General features: G+C 44.8%; 1 long non-coding RNA gene across 4 annotated transcripts in view; it reads left to right on the top strand.

Annotated features, from left to right (window-relative positions):
* The window catches only part of LOC121561217, a 314,427-nt gene that overhangs the window by 234,450 nt on the left and 60,242 nt on the right, over positions 1–19,735 (top strand). For all 4 annotated transcript variants that reach the window (XR_006658685.1, XR_006658684.1, XR_006658683.1 and 1 more), the window contains one exon: positions 3,515–3,624. This is a non-coding gene — a long non-coding RNA (uncharacterized LOC121561217). The remainder of the gene's footprint in view (positions 1–3,514; positions 3,625–19,735) is intronic.

Below are 19,735 nucleotides of genomic sequence, written 5' to 3'. Positions count from 1 at the left end.
ACAGAGTAGACAAGCCTATCCATCTCAGTGTGAACTTATTTTAATGTAGAATAGGGAAAGCACATTGGAGCAGAAATATTATTTTTATTTAGTACTATTAGCGCTCTTTGAACATGTCCAGAGCAATAACATCATACGTCCATCATTGCCACAGGAGCACTATTTTATTACTCCAACTGATTCCATGCAAGGTTCATTCCCCACATGTTTATGCATCCATGGGCATAGCTCAGGCAGAAAATAATCTGGAATGAGAAGGCTCCGTGTACGACAGTTCAAACAGGATAAAGCAATGACAAATTCTGGACCTGAGGACTCATGGAGAGCACGGAGACAGGGGAAAAAAGAGATTAAGAGGAACACTATTGTTTACCTCCTCCAAGGTGCAGGGTACTTTGTTGTTTATAAATGTTGCTAGCTCTTATTGGTTACCTTGCAGGCTTTTGGAATGAGGATTTGGGGAAAAGACTTGAGGAAGGACTCAGGAGGGGGTTCGATACAACTTTAATAATGCGTGGCAGGGGCTAAATGAGCCATTCTGCGGTACTCTAAGGCATCTCTCCCTCACCCAACCCCCCTCACGGTATCATGCCCTGAATTATTAAAAGTGTTGTTTGCCCTTATTGCATTGCAGCAATGTGCCTTGTCGCTAGAAACAACAAGCTCTGAGCTGCATCACTCTGGAGCTCTGTGCTTCAGCTCCCCACCTTCATCTGCATTGTCAGGGGAGCACATGTGAGAGCAGTGGCCAGGGAAGGACGCACAAACTCACACACTCATAGGCAGATAAACACTGCACATTTGGTTCATTTAAAAAAATGAATCTCACCCAACACCTAAATTGTTGCAAAAACTTTTGACAATAATTGACACAGATACATTTTGGTTCCATTTTTTTTTCTTCATTCAATGCTTTGTATTGTGCTACAAATGACTACCACTACACTGCATGCACTGCATATGGTTTACAGGGAGAGGTACACATTTTTAGGGGATTTTGTTTTTGGGGTCCTCATTTGGTGAAGTAAGCTACACATGGCTGATGCTACTTGTAGTCTGACAGGGAATCCCTCATGATGTCTTTCTGGTGTGTGTGACTCTGCACCCCACTGACTTAGATAAAAGGGTGAGTCACATTCCGATCCAGAGGAGGATCACGCCAGACACACTCAGTCGAAGAGACGGCATCACTCACTTAATAAAACAATACCCACCACCCCACACCATCACATCACCATCACATCATCACTACAACATCATATACAAAAAATGTAATTCGAAGGTCTGGATAATAACATTGTGGAGACTGTCAACGATGCTGTAGAGAGGATACAGGCTGCAACGCAACCCCTCCCTGCCTGCCTCTCTCCTACACCCCCCTCCTCCTCTACATTTTAATCACACATTTAATAATTAATCAGAGGTTGGCCTCGATACTGTTGAGTCTGCAGATAAGATAGAAGCACACAACTGCTGAGAGGACCTAACAGAAAAAAGACATGGGCTTAACAGCCAAAACAGAATATCAACTATTTATCACAGACAGACCAATAACCAAATGTCACCAGATTAAAGAATGCACAAATGTTATTAAATGGAAGAAATGCTCCAAATGCTCTTTTTAAATAGTGCAACTGTGCTGAGTTGAAATCAAATGTCTTCTGGCTGCATTTCAGAGGCAGTTACAGAGAAGAATGTGATATAAACTGCCTCGAGTCTTCCTCTGTTGATGAATATGTAGCAAGAGGGATATTGTATTGATTGCTTAATTGCTTGATTTTCCCTACGCTTTAAATCAGTGTTGGAAGTCTGTTCCTCTGTAGTGTAGTGGTGTCAGAACTGAAGAGAGAGCCAACACACATGACCAAAATGTCGTCTTCTCTCTTCTCAGACAAGTATTAGATCATCTTTCTGTACTCCAAAGGTAATACTGTAACATGTCTTGGAGACTGAGGCAGTTAAAGGTTGACTGTAGTAATAATTACAACATGTGGAGTTATATCATACTGTCAGTAACAGTGACCCCTTTATCTCATGCTGCATAGTGAAGTGCTATGTACTTATTCCAATATGTCCACCCCATCCCCAGCACACTGTATTTAGGAAGAACATGACACTGTATCAGAGGATGATAGAAGCACTTGTGCTGCTACTCGCTGGGGAAGGTCCCTCTCTCTTAATTAGCAGTAGGAGCTCATTGACGCTGCTCCCGGCCTGCAGTGTATCTCTCGCCCTCTCTCTCCCTCTCCTTCTCTCTCTCTCTCTCTCTCTCTCTCTCTCTCTCTCTCTCTCTCTCTCTCTCTCTCTCTCTCTCTCTCTCTCTCTCTCTCTCTCACTCACTCACTCACAGACACACACTTGCACACACGCTCTTGAAAAAGAATGGGTGAAAAAAAAAGAGTGTGAAACCTGGATGGCAACAGCAAAGCAATCACAGTGTAGCAATGCCCCCCACGCCTGGTCCATTAATAACAGTAATACACACACCGCGCCCTAGCCACCTCCACCGCCAGCACCACTGACACCTTAATGGGCATTTTTTACTTTTGTTTTTAAATAATGCATGTGTTGCTTGTCAGCACTGCTTCCAGTTTCCCCCACCTCCCCTTTGCAGAATTCCTTTGTGCAGAATATTACAATGGGGACCTGTGTTTTCCTGTGGCTGGCTCTCTATAAGCTGCATTCATCATACTTGGGGACGTGTAATAGTGTATACTGTATGTGTAAATCATATGTTGTGGGGACCTTAGTGTTAGTGTGTGGGCTGGCTTTTCAGCTGCTGCAGGGGCCTAACTAAGAGCGCTTCTCTTCTCTCCAGGCAGAAGCTCTTCATACACAGCAGCCGTGTCACTGTGGCCAGGGCTGGAGGAGGAGGGCTGAGGGCTGGGGTTACATGTCTCATACAGGCTTGACAGTGTGCCAATGTTGTGGTCTGGGCATCAGGCGTGTGGCGGTGTCGCTGACTGTCCTCACATGGAGATTGTGCTAATGGGGGTGGTAATGTGACTAAGGGGGGTGGAGGATGGAGGGAACGGGAGTTCGAGGGTCAAGGAGTGTGATGGAACAAGGACTAACCAGAGCTGTATGTAACATACTGTATGGGGTATAGTCATGCGCGGCTTGGTACATACTTTCTCTAACAGATCTTTCCTTCAGCACACCTCTGATCATTGCACACTGATGTTATCACTGTAAGCATCTCATTAGGCTAGCTGGAGGTTCCGTCATCTGCAGTTGGAACACATCTACTTGTGCTATCGATTTCACAGCAGCTACGTTTCCCTGTTCATCATAAACCTCTGAAATCAATATTCATAACAATCAATGTGGTGTTCTCTATTATATTTCTTTCTTTCTTTTATTTCAATTCCTGTGGCTGTGCAATGATTTCCTATGATTTCATTTTCCAATCTTGATAATAAAGCCTAGTGCATTGCTGAAGTTTAGTGCCTTGTGGTTGTTGTCCATTTTAATGACTCTGTGTTTTCTCTCCTCTCTTCTTGTGTCCCTGTAGGAAACACATTGTGTAAATCAGGAAACATTGCTGTCTTCGGGAACGTCGTGTACAGCGGGCTGCTCAACGAGCACCTCTGGCATTTAGGAGTTCCCCTCTTCACAAGACTGGTAAGAGCAGCTCTGGCCCCACACATCACACTTACTGCTTACACTTACCTCCATTTTGTACTGAGCGCCTCACGTGGCTCTGTGGTGCAGGGGAGAATTCAGGTGGATGAATCTCTGCCTGCAGTCTCTTGTGGCTGGGTTTGATGCCCCTACTGTTGACATCTTGTTATCTGAAGTTTTTATATGTTCCATGATATGAAAGTCCTGCACAGTATGTTTTAAGTCAAGGAATCCCCACCACATCTAAGCCTTATGTTTTATTTCATTCTTTTGAAAGGCTTTGGTGCCTCTCAAGGTTTGAGCTAAAGCTAAGAAAGCCCCATGTGAGCACAAGTGAAGATGTCAACAAAGTCTTCTCTGGCCCTAGATATAGAGGTGAAGGCATATGTGGTTATTTTTTTACTCTGCCTTTGAGGTTCTTATAGAGAGACAGTCTAGTTTCCTTTGGAAAAAAGAGCATAACCATGCAGTCAGCCTAAGCGAAAATTACAAGATTATAATTAAGGGCTTGAGAGTACAAGTTGATGCTTGGGTTAAGAATTAATGATAAGTATTTACCCCTTTCTGTCAAAAGAAAATTAAATGTTGGTTTAGACTTAGATATAATCGTTCTTTGGAATCTGCTGATGTCAGTTGGCATACAGGCTTTCGTTAGTGTCACACAGGGCTAAGAAATGTTGGCCAACTCAAGATTGGGTAACTTGTTATATGTTATAAGTTAATAGATTTTCTATTCAGTTACAACATTATTATGTATGCTTACAATTGGACAGATCTATCATGCTTCTGTCAGTTATGAGCGCAAAGAAATTGCATGACTGCACGGTATATCAATTGGCTTGTTTTTGTTACCAAAATGGCAGGAATCCAAAACTGTGGAAGTGAGGGATTCTAGAGCCATCCTCATGAGAGAACTATGAACCAAATATTATGGCTCCAGGGCAAACACAATGCTGGAGATCATTTTCTTTCCAAATGTGTTTCCAACAGTTTGCTACACCATGTGTCCAATTGGAATCCTATTATCTGTATGGGTGTGGTCCTATGTGGTCACCACAAAAAGTCAGCATGGTTTGTAAAAGTTATGTAAAACAATAAATGAGGGTACCTACAAAAGGAAAAAAAGTTTACAGTACAGAAATACGTTTCCTGCAACTTTGCTGATAGGAATATCAAAATATGTCCAAAAAGTCAACTGAACGCACATACAGACACAAAACACAAACACCAAAATAAAAAAACACAAACACACCTACACCCACACACACACTCAGAGAGAGAGCACAATAAATGATTCAGAGTATGTTGGCTTGTGCTGAGGTGAAGCCTTTGAAGGATGAGGAAGTCATCAAACAGCCTACCTGTCAGGGAGGTGGCTTTCATTTACATTTTTAAAGGGGGTTTATGCACTGGACATCTCTATTGTTCTTGGCCAATGGGGAGAGTGGAAAAATACAACCGTTTCTCAGGGGTCACCAGTCACTGACAATAATACTGAGGCTTCATACTTTCAAATATCACTTACAGGTCAATATTTATCCTACAAAATATACACAGTTTCTGAATGTCGCTAAGTATACCTATTTGACTTGTTTTACAATTGCAGTATTGTAAGTTGCATTTAAAATGCTATAAACGATTTGGAAGGCTCTCTCTCCTTCTCACTCACTCATTCACACTTTCTCTCTCTCTCTCTCTCTCTCTCTCTCTCTCTCTCTCTCTCTCTCTCTCTCTCTCTCTCTCTCTCTCACACACACACACATACACGTACACACACACACACACACACATACACAGGTAGGTAGGTAATGAAGATAATAGCCACCCTGTCGTGTAGCTTTTCTCCATGTCATTCCGGCTGTCTGTTCCGCTGCTGCGTGTTGTGGCGTTGACCTGACTCTGTAGTGCTTTGCTCTGAGGCCAGAGGAACACTGAGGACCACTTGTTCATTACGAGCTGTGTTGTGTTGTGTTGCCGTTCACACTGTGACAGCAAGTTGTGGCCGGCAGTGTGCGATACGGTACTCAGTGTACCTGCCCCTCACACAGACAGACACACCAGGTCTGGCCCCAGAGTGATATCAGCATGGCACTCCTCGGTCTGACACAACCCCTAGTTTCTGTTGCTGAACACTGCCAGTACACAGCCCAGACGCCACGTTAACACTGCATTATTAACAAATCAAATTTTATTTGCCACATGCACCAAATACAACAGTTATAGACATTACCGTGAAATGCTTACTTACAGCCCTTAACCAACAATGCATTCATTTTTTTATAAAAAAAGTAAAATAAAACAACAACAACAAAAAAGTATTGAGAAAAAAATAGCAAAAAAATAACAGTAGGGAGGCTATATACAGGGGGGTACCGGTGCAGAGTCAATGTGCGGGGGCACCGGCTAGTTGAGGTAGTTGATGTAATATGTACATGTGGGTAGAGTTAGTTGAGGTAGTTGATGTAATATGTACATGTGGGTAGAGTTAAAGTGACTATGCATAAATAATTTACAGAGTAGCAGCAACGTAAAAAGATGGGGTGGGGGTGGAGGGGCAGTGCAAATAGTCCGGGTAGCCATGATTAGTTGTTCAGGAGTCTTATGGCTTGGGGGTAGAAGCTGTTAAAAAGCCTTTTGGACCTAGACTTGGCGCTCCGGTACCGCTTGCCATGCGGTAGCAGAGAGAACAGTCTATGACTGGGGTGGCTGGAGTCTTTGACAATTTTGAGGGCCTTCCTCTGACACCGCCTGGTATAGAGGTCCTGGATGGCAGGAAGCTTGGCCCCAGTGATGTACTGGGCCGTACGCACTACCCTCTGTAGTGCCTTGCGGTCGGAGGCCGAGCAGTTGCCATACCAGGCGGTGATGCAACCAGTCAGGATGCTCTCGATGGTGCAGCTGTAGAACTTTTTGAGGATCTGAGGACCCATGCCAAATCTTTTCAGTCTCCTGAGGGGGAATAGGCTTTGTTGTGCCCTCTTCCCGACTGTCTTGGTGTGTTTGGACCATGATAATTCGTTGGTGATGTGGACACCAAGGAACTTGAAGCTCTCAACCTGTTCCAATACAGCCCTGTCAATGAGAATGGGGGCGTGCTCAGTCCTCTTTTTTTTCCTGTAGTCCACAATCATCTCCTTTGTCTTGGTCACGTTGAGGGAGAGGTTGTTATCCTGGCACCACACAGCCAGGTCTCTGACCTCCTTCCTATAGGCTGTCAAATCAAATCAAATCAAATTTTATTGGTCACATGCGCCGAATACAACAGGTGCAGACATTACAGTGAAATGCTTACTTACAGCCCTTAACCAACAGTGCATTTATTTTTAACAAAAAAAAAAGTAAAATAAAACAACAACAAAAAAAGTGTTGAGAAAAAAAGAGCAGAAGTAAAATAAAGTAACAGTAGGGAGGCTATATATACAGGGGGTACCGTTGCAGAGTCAATGTGCGGGGGCACCGGCTAGTTGAGGTAGTTGAGGTAATATGTACATGTGGGTAGAGTTAAAGTGACTATGCATAAATAATTAAAGAGTAGCAGCAGCATAAAAAGGATGCGGTGGGGGCAGTGCAAATTGTCCGGGTAGCCATGATTAGCTGTTCAGGAGTCTTATGGCTTGGGGGTAGAAGCTGTTGAGAAGTCTTTTGGACCTAGACTTGGCACTCCGGTACCGCTTGCCGTGCGGTAGCAGAGAGAACAGTCTATGACTAGGGTGGCTGGAGTCTTTGACAATTTTGAGGGCCTTCCACTGACACCGCCTGGTATAGAGGTCCTGGATGGCAGGAAGCTTGGCCCCAGTGATGTACTGGTCCGTACGCACTACCCTCTGTAGTGCCTTGCGGTCGGAGGCCAAGCAGTTGCCATACCAGGCGGTGATGCAACCAGTCAGGATGCTGTCTCATCGTTGTCGGTGATCAGGCCTACCACTGTTGTGTCGTTGGCCAACTTAATGATGGTGTTGGAGTCGTGCCTGGCCATGCAGTCATGGGTGAACAGGGAGTACAGGAGGGGACTGAGCACACACCCCTGAGGGGCCCCATGTTGAGGATCAGCGTGGCAGATGTGTTGTTACCTAGCCTTACCACCTGGGGGCGGCCCGTCAGGAAGTCCAGGATCCAGTTGCAGAGGGAGGTGTTTAGTCCCAGGATCCTTAGCTTAGTGATGAGCTTTGAGGGCACTATGGTGTTGAACGCTGAGCTGTAGTCAATGAATAGCATTCTCACGACTATACAGTACAGTCTGTGTGTGTTGCTGTGGTTGGTGTACTCAGTGTATGTGTACTGTATGTGTTTGATGTTGGGTATTTTCTTTCATTTTGAAAGACTAGTTCATATATTGGGATTGACAATATGTTTTGCTGCAATTGACGTTTTTCAGAGAATTTCAGGAGATATACTTTTTAAGTATATTTCCTTCAAATCCTTCTTTCTGCAGTGGCCTATTTCCCCAGCGCTAAAACCTTTGAGGATGGTTCCACCTGTTCAGAAGTCTTAGTTATGAGCCTGATCCTCCTCATATAGAAATATAAATATCTACACATGGATCAAGTACAACTGTGGATCCTTACCAGCTGTTCTTGAAACGCTTTAAAGTGAAGTGTCATTAGAGACAGTCCTTCTACGAGACACAGGATGGAGAATCCTTTCTTCCTGTCTTTGGGTCAACCAGCACAAAGCCCATTAGCTGAAGCAGCTGAGACCAGCCACCATAGACTCAACTAATTGAGAAATGGGGATGGGGCTGGGGTGAGAGAACCATGTCTAGTATATACCGAGACCCTTAGGACCCCGTGCTGGCTGGGGCCTGGGCTGAGTGCTCAGGGGACCACAGCTCAATGCTCTCACTGTAAAGGTCTCTATATGATCGGATGAGAAGAAAAGGGCATGGTCCAACAGCAGATATGGGGTTATTCCTGCTAACGGGCACTGGGATTACCATGAAATATGTATTGGTATTTTTTAATTAGTCCACTGTTGAAACAGTCCCACATTATTTCGCATGTCAGCAGTCAAGGTTTCAAGATATTGGACTTTCAAGAAGCAAAGTGTCACTTTTACATTTACGTCATTTAGCAGATGCTCTTATCCAGAGCGACTTACAATTAGTGAGTGCATACATTTTCATACTGGCCCCCCGTGGGAAACGACCCCACAACCCTGGTGTTGCAAGCGCCATGCTCTACCAACTGAGCTACAGTTGAGCTACATGATGATGCGTTTTTGCATCATCTGTAGCAACAGTGTACTAATGAAAAAAATATGAAAAGATAATTGGGTGGATTTTTCCTTTAAGAGGGGGGAGATCCTGAGCTGAGCTGAGGGTGGCCATTTTAGGGCTGAAGGAAGTGCATTTAAGTCCTTTACTTCCTCCTTTCTCTCTGAAAGCTTTAGGCTCTTGGCTCCATAATGGACAGCCGAGTCCCCTGGGGGAGTCTAGACGTTGGTGAGAAATCTAAATGGGCGGGAAAGCCACTAGCATCCTGGTAAACACTATAGAGGATGGAAAAATTGAGCTGGTGAGAGAATAGTAGGAGAGTAGGAGGAGAAAAACAACATGTCTAGGCCCAGACGCTCCATCTTCTTCCCAATTCCCTTTCTATTTCTATTTCCATCGGTAATTGAGGGCTGGAAATCCCTGGAAAGGAGACTTGGGGATTATTTGATGCTAAAATGCCTTCAAATTCTCATTTTATTTTCTCCATTCTACCTTTTTTTCTAATCCCTGAAACCCCAAGTGCTCTGCGTATTAGCTTCAGTCCGTGATGCACTCTCTCTCTCCCCCTCTGCCTGTCTCATTCCCCCTCCTCCCTCCCTCCATCTTTCTCTCTGTCTCTCCTTTTGCTCCCTCCCTTTCTCTCTTCGCTCCTTCTCTCTCTCTCTCCTTCCCCTCAGTTATTTATGAGGAGGACTTGAAATAGACTTCAGTATTTGATAAAAGCATGATCCTTAATCCGAGTTGCCTGAGAAGTGCATTTCATTTTTATTTCCCATCAGAGATTGATGGAGTAGTGGGGCGCTTACCCACTGTGATTGCTAATGTAAATCCATTGAGTCTGGTGGACATGTAAAAAGATATGGATGACTTGTATGTTAATGCCCACAATAAGAGATTGTGTGTACACAGTGGTGGAGAGGCTCTCTTGTGATCTAGCAATAACAAAATAACAAAGTAGTGAGAAATGCATTACTTTTGCATGAGCTATTTTATAGAAGTAAAATAATATAGTTATGTCTAAAATTAACCGGCAGTATAACTGCCATGCATTTTTTTTTTATTACAAATGTTTGACAGAATATGTGGAGTTCCTAAAATAACCGTCTGGTGTTTTACATTTCAACGATCAATTCCTCGTTTTTATTTGCAAACAAAAGGGGTTAGAAAAAAATACTGATAAATTTAAGATGACAGTAACGCCATACGAACAAGGCCGCTTGTGTACGCAATTCGCTCAAAGCCAGCTGCAAACTGCAAATTTCTCAGCCTCCTTATGTGGCAATTACTGATGGGTAACATAACCTGAATATATCTCTTCTGTTCATTACCACAATGTTCTCTATGGCTGGCAAATGTTCTTTAGGATCCTACAACAAATTAGCTCATCCCGCAGGACATATTTGATTGGATGATCCAGCACTGGAGGAAGCCGCAGAAACCACTCCAGCTCTCCACAGTCTGCCCTGGTTGCCACAGGGTTAATATTAAAAGCGTTAGCTCCCAGTCGTGTATTGATGATATGTTTAGAAATTTGCTGAGGCAGGCTCATTGTTACAATGCTGTCTAAAAGATAGGCGAGCCTCCTCCCTCCCTTCTCTCCCCTTAACAGCCGCCAGATGGAGAACATACTAAAGCATGTAATGTAATGGAGGTCTCTCAGCACACACACCCACCGCACAGCACAGAGATTCGTTCACACCCCTAACCAAATTCATCTTTCATATGCCAAACCTACTGCATATTACTACTTTGGTCCATCTGAACCCCCTTGGTTTTTCTTGACCACTCCACTTTCTGGTTGATCCTAGCTGAAACAAGATAGACACACACACACTGAACACACACACACACACACACAACCTTTGCAGAAAAGTACAGAAGAGTGAGAATAAGCTGATCCTCCTAGTTCCCCTTGGCATACTTTCAGTCCATTCAGTCTTTATTGGTGCTCTCTACAGTGTTTTCTCTCTGCTCCTCGGACAGCTGAAGCTGCCATAACTTAAGTACATCGTCTCAGTCAGTCACAAGAAAGTGAAAAGAGGAGAGTGATCTTCTCACTCCCGCCTCAGATAGCCCACCACCATCAATAGCATCATCATCAACAGAAAGCCCTCTTCCCACCCCCCACCCTGCAGCTCTCTCCATCACCAGCCCCCCACCAACCCCCACCCCCCATCCTGCATCCCCCACCACCTCCACCCCCCTCCCTGGGATGCTGAATTTTACAGTACCGTCTGTGAGATCCCGGTTTGTTCGGCGCACAGCACAGCACTCCTCTATGCAGAGGAACACGGCTCCAGTGGAGGAATGCTGGAGGCAGCTGTCAAGCGCAGGCTTCTCCTGCTCTAGTTGAGCCTCCGCGATGTGCTGACTGATTCCACATTCACCAATAAGAGACAGCACAAGCCAAGACAGAGTGAGAGAAAACTGAGTGGGAGAGGGAGTAGAGAGAGAGAGAGAGAGAGAGAGAGAGAGAGAGAGAGAGAGAAGTCGAAGTGAGTGGTGTGGAGAGGCAAGAGTATCAAAAGAAAAAAGAGGTTACAACACCTCCCAAGCTTTCTTTCCTCTCTCTCCTGTCTGCTTCTTCTCTGTGGGGCTGAAAGAAGAGGCAAAAGGGGTATTTTGAAAAGGAAGCGGCTGCCAGAGAGAGAAGAGAAGAGGGGAAAGCTAGTCGAGCCCCATTGAACAGTTGAGAGGGAGGGCTGCCCCAGTGGAAGAGGGACCAGTAAAGCGCTCGTTCCAAACGGTCGGACTCGCCTCTCTTCCTTACACTCAAAACTGGCTGGACTTGTCCCACTGCTGAGCCCCACACTCCGCCGTGCCTGCACCCTCACCTGTCCTACGTCCGAAATGATGATGTATTTTTGGGTGAGTACTGTACCACGGAGTGTTGCTCTCTTTTTGTTTACCATAGTGTTGCCTCGAACTGCAGAGGGAGGTAGAGTGTGTGTGTGAATGCTCAGAGATGCATTGGTGTGTATGTTTGTGTGTGTGTGTATAGATGTGCAAAACTACCCGGTTGGTGGTGATTTCATTAGTGCAGTTTTGTTGCAGTTGGTCGCAATGTGTTTGCACACATCTACAATGGTTCCATTTCTCTTTCTTTATGATCGGGGTATGTGTGTCACACCTCCCAAATGCATGAACAGAGCTGATGGTTATTCAATTTTCATGTGTTGTTTTATTGATGGGAGAGCACTGGGTTGTTTAACCATATTCTATAGAGGCCTGCAACTTCTCTCCCTTTTCACCCAAGATTTATTCAACCTCCTCACCAAAGATGTATTTAACTGGATGCTATTTTCACCTTACCATAATTCTCCCTCCGTTCATATTCTGCAGACGTAGTTAACAATTAAACCAACCGGCATGTATGGACCATTTGAAGCAATATATGTTTGTTTTGAGCAGTTCCTCAAACTGTTGGGGCTGGGGCTGGAACTGGCACTTTCGGGGGCCACATTTTGGATTCACTGTTAACGGATATCTTTCTTTGAACGTATTTTAAAGGGTTTTTATTTCCCATTTTTTCACCCATAGCTTAGTCCTTTTTTATTCCACTCCAAAATATTTTTACCATAAATAAGTAATATAAAACATACAGTATGTACAGTGCTTTATCCAGAGGCGCTAATTAATTGTGTATGAGATCATTGGTGATTAGTCAGATCAGTTGTGTCTGCTGTGTGGTTTTCTATTCCCTCCCCACCACAACAATCCCAACTCAATACCCTCTGCTATTCCTCCCTTCTACATTGAGATGTTTACAGTAATGCAGATTGCAGCTCCTTGCAATCCATATCAATTTACACACCTTCTCTGCTTTTTGTCACTACCATCCGTACCAAGTCACAGCAAACATAATGATTTGAAAAAAATACTTTCCCTCCAATTTTTTGGCATTCTGATCATAAAGCTGTGGTGGAATTTGGGTTGCTTCTGGTGCATAGTGGGAACGCAGAGCATGCTTGTGGCTATCGATTGTCAGTTTTGGATTTCAGGGAGGGGAGAGTCGGCTGTGGAGGAAGCTACTCGACTCTACCAGCCTCCAGTCCAGTCCATTCTGAGCCACAGAATTATTTGTTATTTTCCATAAAAGCAACAGCCAAGTGCATGAATAATACAAAATGTTATATATCAAAAACATGACATATAGTGGAGCCCTAGCTGCTCCCCTACTCCCTACTCCTTCTATAGTACTGCAGTTTAGGTAGAGTACAACTGGCCGACACAGGCCTACCCAGCAGTCAAAGCAATTAAGTGTTCCTGTGAATTGCTACGTGCTAACAGGGGTTTGATGCTAATTGGGAAAGCCATCTCCATGTCTTTGAGCGAGCAGGCCTCTTTGAAGGTGTGTGTGTGCCACGGGGCTCCCTCGCTCAATCTCTCCTAACTACCCCTCCTCTTCCATCGCCACATCTCAGCCGTGCTGGGCGGTGGTGGGTGGTAGCGGTGTGGTGGCCTGCCTGGGCAAGGACAGTGTGGCACAGAGGGGGCCTGGCTGGCACTTCTGTGATCTTTATCTAACCCAGTTAATCTGAGGGAAGATTTACACGATGCTGTGGTGTGTGTTGTTGTCGCCCAGCATTTAGTTACTGTGGCAGGGGAGGGAGGGAGCGTCTCTCTCCTGTTTGAGGTGCAGGTGTTGAGCATTACCTGTCGTCCCTCAGGAGGCCTGTCAGCACTGGATCAGTCTGGGGAACCTGCAAGCTCCCCTCATTAGAATATTTATTCACCAAGCAGATGTTCTTATCCGGGGCAATTACCTTTGGCTTACATTTCCCTGTTGCCCCCTGATATAGATGAATGTGTATCCAAAGACAGGCCCTGGTTATGCAGCGTACTCCTGGGTTCCACCCACCGCCATCTCCTCCTCCTCCCAGAAGTAAAGTCTCCAAACAGCAACAGACCATCTGGTCAGTGTTAGTTACTGCCCTCCTCACCCCAACCACCACCTCCACCTCTGTCACTAGAGGTGGAGCAAACCGGAATAATCCTAGAGATGGACGATTGAGGAATGGAGAGATGGTAGAATGGAGAGATGGAGGAATGGAGGGGTGGCCTGTATATCATTCTCTCCACTCGTTTAAACCTTTGCATTAGAAGAGGAGGCGAGGAGGGGAGAAAACATGCATGTTTCTATCCTCCCCTGAATTCCATGAATAATTGAGCAGGGCAGGGCCCTGGCTGCTGAGCAGAGAGCCTGGTAATGGGGGGAGAGCAGAGTGGATATATGGCTGCCTTGGCTGGCATGGAGAATTGGTTTACTGTTGATTTCCCCAACACACCCCCAACACTCTCACTCACTCACGCTACAGATGTAGGATCTTAATTTGAGCCAGTTTTCTATAGCAGGAAAATAATCCTGCAGCAACAGGAGATGGGAATTATTATGTGGATTATAATTCATGGACATTTTTGTAGGGGTTCATACATTTTTTGTTAGGGCAAATCAAGTCTAAAATGTCATAGTGACCTCAAATACACTACAAGTTTTACATTTCCTGCATTGCAGGAAAGTTCTCCTGCAACAGGATGATCAAATTACTGTAGTGGCTGTGCCAGTCCCCGCCACTGAATCCACTGAATCTTTCAGTATGTTTCACCTATTTTAATGGTTTTTTGTGTGTTTGAAACAACATGGGGTTCCATGGATAGCCTCTGGCATGTTAGAACAAGGTAGGTAAGGGAAGTCAGCAAGTCAGATCCGTAACTTCGGGATAAGGATTGGCTCTAGACAATGCCTAATGTGTTGGGGCGAGGCATCACGTTGCTGAGCCAAGAGGTGATTGGTTGTATTAGATATAAATAAAATAAAATAAACTCTGGGAATACTCTGTCCCAATGTTCGTGATTCAGTATTGTAATGACATCATTATGAAAAGTAAGTGTTACTATGTTTTGTCAGAAACGCAAAGAAAAGTCTATCAGGAATCGGAAAACGATATCTGAACAAACTACTGTTTGGGGTCTTTATCTGTCTGACTAGTGGAGGCTATTGAGATGCATGGAGGATTGCAGTTTATGGAAGCCGAGCTGATCAGCCATTCAGGACAGGAGGCTGGGCAGCAAGTCCAGGCTGCTGGTTTCATATTGCAAGATGAAGTGTCTGTGATCGTTTGTTAATGTATTAATTGATCTGTGTCCTCAGACAGACGAATTAGGAGTAGTGTCACGTAGACTCTTTAGTACTCCCTGAGACGCTTTCATTAGCTGGTGCTAGCCGCCTCTCCCTCCACCCCCATCCCAGGCCACTGTCGCTGTCGCCACACACTTACCTGATGCCCTAATAACTCTGGACGCTTCTATCTCCCTGCCCCGGATAGTCCAAAACACAGCCGCCAGGAAGAACTTGGGGCTTACATCATCAAACGAGAGGTATTTCCTTTTTAAGGTGAATTTTAGTACTGCTTCACTTGAAGGGAACTTGTGAAGATGTGAGGTACATAAATCAATATGAAGTTACTCGTAACATGGGATAATGGCTGTTAATAACCATTCATTAAACTTTCATAGGCACGTTTTACTGCTCACATGGCACACAGACACGGGCTAGTGTCATGGCATGCCATAAACGGCATGAACTTTGGTGTGCTATAAAGCTTTACGAAGAAAGTATTCTCGTCTACATTCTCATTGTTTTTAGCAGGATATGGTTTGTCTTATTTAATATCAAGACAATAAAGGCTGTGTTAATCTAACAGTTGAACAACTTTCAGCCTCCAAAACTTTGTGGAAACATCGTAATTGCACATTCCCTCAGAGCATTTGAAAGACTGCAGAAGGCCTGGAGATCAGCCTTTAGACTGAGAAACAGGAAGAAGAAGAAACGAGGTACATTTCAGAGATCCCAAATCTGAACCCATTCCTTTAGTCTGTGGGATCATTAGCGATCAGTAGCTTTAATTTTCTGCGCTTTTGCACTCTTCCCCCTCGGGCCTAATGGGTCTAGAGCCCAGCTAATTGTAATTAGACTCCGACAGCGGGTTTTACTCGCAGGATTTTCACATCGCAGTCCTCTTTGATATTAGCTGTACAGCTGATAAGGAGATTAGATACTGTAGAAGGAAGAGGATGGAGGGGGAGAGGGATGGAGGGAGAGGAAGAGAGGGGGGAGGAATGGGGGGCTCTTCTTAAACTACAGAAAAACACCTACATGGGGGAAATATATCTGGACGCAGTAAAAGCCTTGCGCTCGCTTATTGTACCTGCTATCATTAACACTTTCATACACATGGTCAGCCTCCCAGGGAAAAGTCATTATCCAGCTGTGCTGTTATTTTTCTGCTGTTTTCTCCTAGTGGAGTGTGACTTCAGGGCTATAGCCAGCGCACCGTTTAATGCCTTCCAACACAATAAAGGACTCTAGCCTTAATGATGTGGGATTGGATGGCCATGCCTCAGGTTGTCCAGGGGCTGGTGAGGCGTTACTGGGACGGCCATTTTGCCTCGTCCGCTGTGGAGGCTACACGTCAGTTCAGCTCCAGCCATTCCAGAGAGAGGAAAAATAAAATCTGTTTTAGTGATTAAAGGCCAGATTGTTCAAGGAGCTTTTTTTTCACGAGGCTGAGATAGAGAAAGACAGAGAGGAACTGCAGCTTTAACAACTGCCTGGAAACAATGAACAGCAGAGGAGCCAGCTCGGTAGTAAAATGGAAACTGGCTAATGCACATATGTTAGACGCTAGCAAAGACGTTAGCATGGTAATATTACATCAGATAGGATGATATACTGTACATTAGTTTCCTGGCCTTGAGTCAGTGAATGAACACGAATGTGTTAGATTGTACCTCGCAGTGTATTCTGGAGAATAATACACGACGCCAAAGCCCAGCCCCCATTTCACCTGCAGCATCGGCTCACCCCCCACTGTGCTCAAGGACTAGGATAATGAAATATTGAGGGAGGCTTATGGCACCAACTTAACCAAAAAATATGGTCTATAGAGAAACTGGAACAAAGGTTCAACCATTCTGCCCCCTTTTATGATGTCTTACACAGTATACTAAAGGCTGATCAATAAGATAAGACATCATGGATGATTGAACACTGATTGGAAAGATAACTCATAGGCTTTGGGCTCATACTGTGTGTCAGCTAGACTTAAGAGTGAGACAGGATTTATTTCCGGGCAATTTAGAGGATTCAGTCATTTAAAACGAGACACAGTCAGAGTCTAAACCCTTTACTGCAGTCTGTCTGATCAGAGTCTAACCCCTTTACCGCAGTCTGTCTGATCAGAGTCTAAACCTTTTACCGCAGTCTGTCTGATCATGAAATAACTCAGTCCCGGCACATACGAACACACGGGTACTCCATAAAGCTTATTTTGAAATCCCTTTCCGTTTGTGTTCAGAATGTATGTTTTATACACACAATTCGTTCGAGTAGTGCATGTGCCTCATAAAATCCTCTTGTTTTTCCCTGTTGCACTTTGGGTAATTCCATGAGTATGTCTCATATGGCGATTCTTCATCCTGCCACCAGTGTTGGAACAGAAGGCATGCACATCACTAACACGTCTGTGGCATGGATATGCCCTGAAGTGTCAGTTCCCACACACAAAAACGATTGGAGGAGAGGCCCCAGTGAGAATGGCAAAAACATATCCACTGGCAACTTGCCACGCGTGATAAGGAATTCACTTCACTTCTCCCCCTTCTCTCGGCCCGAAAAAAAAATGTTATTTGGGTGGTGTTTCCACTCTTTCATATACACTTATTCAAATAGAATGATCAGGTTATGTAAAATTCTAACAAAATAATATGCAGACTTAGAGTTACCAGTTGCTTGAGGGTTATCTTACGTCTGTGATATCCTGCTAACTTTACATATTAGAGAACATCCAATAAAACAAGCTAGTGAACAGAAGATTCTCCTGTCTTGACCCTCTCCATATTCATGTTATTTTATATAGAAGCACATACACACTATATGGTCCCGTGTAGCTCAGTTGGTAGAGCATGGCATTTGCAACGCCAGGGTTGTGGGTTCGATTCCCACGGTGGGCCAGTATGAAAAAATTTATGCACTCACTAACTGTAAATCGCTCTGGATAAGAGCGTCTGCTAAATGAGTAAAATGTAATATAAAGCTTGTTATATACTCTTCTCAATCAATCCAGGCCAGTATAAAATTCTCTGCCACGTGCAAAGGGTTAGGAAACAGTGTGGCACCCAGGCAGTAAAATTAATGTCAGGAGAGTGGCATTAGTGTTATAGGTTATTGACCGATTTCAAGGGATTTATGACCCTAATCAAGAGGCGGTGTCAAAGGGAATGAAGCAAATAAAAGAGTGCCTTCGACAGCATGACCCGCCAGTGGCCACTACTATTTCAGCATTCCCTGTAAATTGTAGTTGGGACTTTATAAGTCTCAGTGGATGGCTCTTTACTCTCTCAGCCTGCCTCCTCTGGCCATGCCCCGGGCCTACCTCCCCTCACCCCCCCCCACCTCCCCTCTCTTCAGGTCAGGCACACACAGGCCCTGGATAATGAGGACAGATACTTCATTTCACCCCATGTCAGTATTGGACTCTATACTCTATATACAGTGGGGAGAACAAGTATTTGATACACTGCCGATTTTGCAGGTTTTCCTACTTACAAAGCATGTAGAGGTCTGTCATTTTTATCATAGGTACACTTCAACTGTGAGAGACGGAATCTAAAACAAAAATCCAGAAAATCACATTGTATGATTTTTAAGTAATTCATTTGCATTTTATTGCATGACATAAGTATTTGATACATCAGAAAAGCAGAACTTAATAGTTGGTACAGAAACCTTTGTTTGCAATTACAGAGATCATACGTTTCCTGTAGTTCTTGACCAGGTTTGCACACACTGCAGCAGGGATTTTGGCCCACTCCTCCATACAGACCTTCTCCAGATCCTTCAGGTTTCGGGGCTGGCGCTGGGCAATACGGACTTTCAGCTCCCTCCAAAGATTTTCTATTCGGTTCAGGTCCGGAGACTGGCTAGGCCACTCCAGGACCTTGAGATGCTTCTTACGGAGCCACTCCTTAGTTGCCCTGGCTGTGTGTTTCGGGTCATTGTCATGCTAGAAGACCCAGCCACGACCCATCTTCAATGCTCTTACTGAGGGAAGGAGGTTGTTGGCCAAGATCTCGCGATACATGGCCCCATCCATCCTCCCCTCAATACGGTCTAGTCGTCCTGTCCCCTTTGCAGAAAAGCATCCCCAAAGAATGATGTTTCCAACTCCATGCTTCACGGTTGGGATGGTGTTCTTGGGGTTGTACTCATCCTTCTTCTTCCTCCAAACACGGCGAGTGGAGTTTAGACCAAAAAGCTCTATTTTTGTCTCATCAGACCACATGACCTTCTCCCATTCCTCCTCTGGATCATCCAGATGGTCATTGGCAAACTTCAGACGGGCCTGGACATGCGCTGGCTTAAGCAGGGGGACCTTGCGTGCGCTGCAGGATTTTAATCCATGATGGCGTAGTGTGTTACTAATGGTTTTCTTTGAGACTGTGGTCCCAGCTCTCTTCAGGTCATTGACCAGGTCCTGCTGTGTAGTTCTGGGCTGATCCCTCACCTTCCTCATGATCATTGATGCCCCACGAGGTGAGATCTTGCATGGAGCCCCAGACCGAGGGTGATTGACCGTCATCTTGAACTTCTTCCATTTTCTAATAATTGCGCCAACAGTTGTTGCCTTCTCACCAAGCTGCTTGCCTATTGTCCTGTAGCCCATCCCAGCCTTGTGCAGGTCTACAATTTTATCCCTGATGTCCTTACACAGCTCTCTGGTCTTGGCCATTGTGGAGAGGTTGGAGTCTGTTTGATTGAGTGTGTGGACAGGTGTCTTTTATACAGGTAACGAGTTCAAACAGGTGCAGTTAATACAGGTAATGAGTGGAGAACAGGAG

Source organism: Coregonus clupeaformis, unplaced genomic scaffold, assembly GCF_020615455.1.
Source record: "Coregonus clupeaformis isolate EN_2021a unplaced genomic scaffold, ASM2061545v1 scaf0451, whole genome shotgun sequence".
Lineage (NCBI taxonomy): Eukaryota > Metazoa > Chordata > Actinopteri > Salmoniformes > Salmonidae > Coregonus > Coregonus clupeaformis.
Note: the sequence above shows the minus strand (reverse complement) of the source record. Positions and strands in the feature narration are given on the sequence as shown.